This window comes from Nanorana parkeri, unplaced genomic scaffold (genome assembly GCF_000935625.1).
Source record: "Nanorana parkeri isolate BGI_ZX_2015 unplaced genomic scaffold, ASM93562v1 scaffold65, whole genome shotgun sequence".
Lineage (NCBI taxonomy): Eukaryota > Metazoa > Chordata > Amphibia > Anura > Dicroglossidae > Nanorana > Nanorana parkeri.
Window position 1 is genome coordinate 1254294 of NW_017306333.1, and position 218 is coordinate 1254511.

Consider the following 218-nt stretch of genomic DNA (forward strand, 5'->3'; position numbering starts at 1 on the left):
AGAATTTTTACATGTACCCAGGTAAGTATTTCATCACAGTGTATTTTCAATATTAGATGTGTGTATTATAATACATTTTAAAAAATGGTTTTGTATCCAATAAGCTGTAAAAAAAAATAGGCTTTATAAAACATTTGTCTAAGTGTTTTGCTTTTTTTTTTTTTTAAACTGATATCACATGCATGGCTCTTCAGATCAAAACTGACTGGAGCATTGCT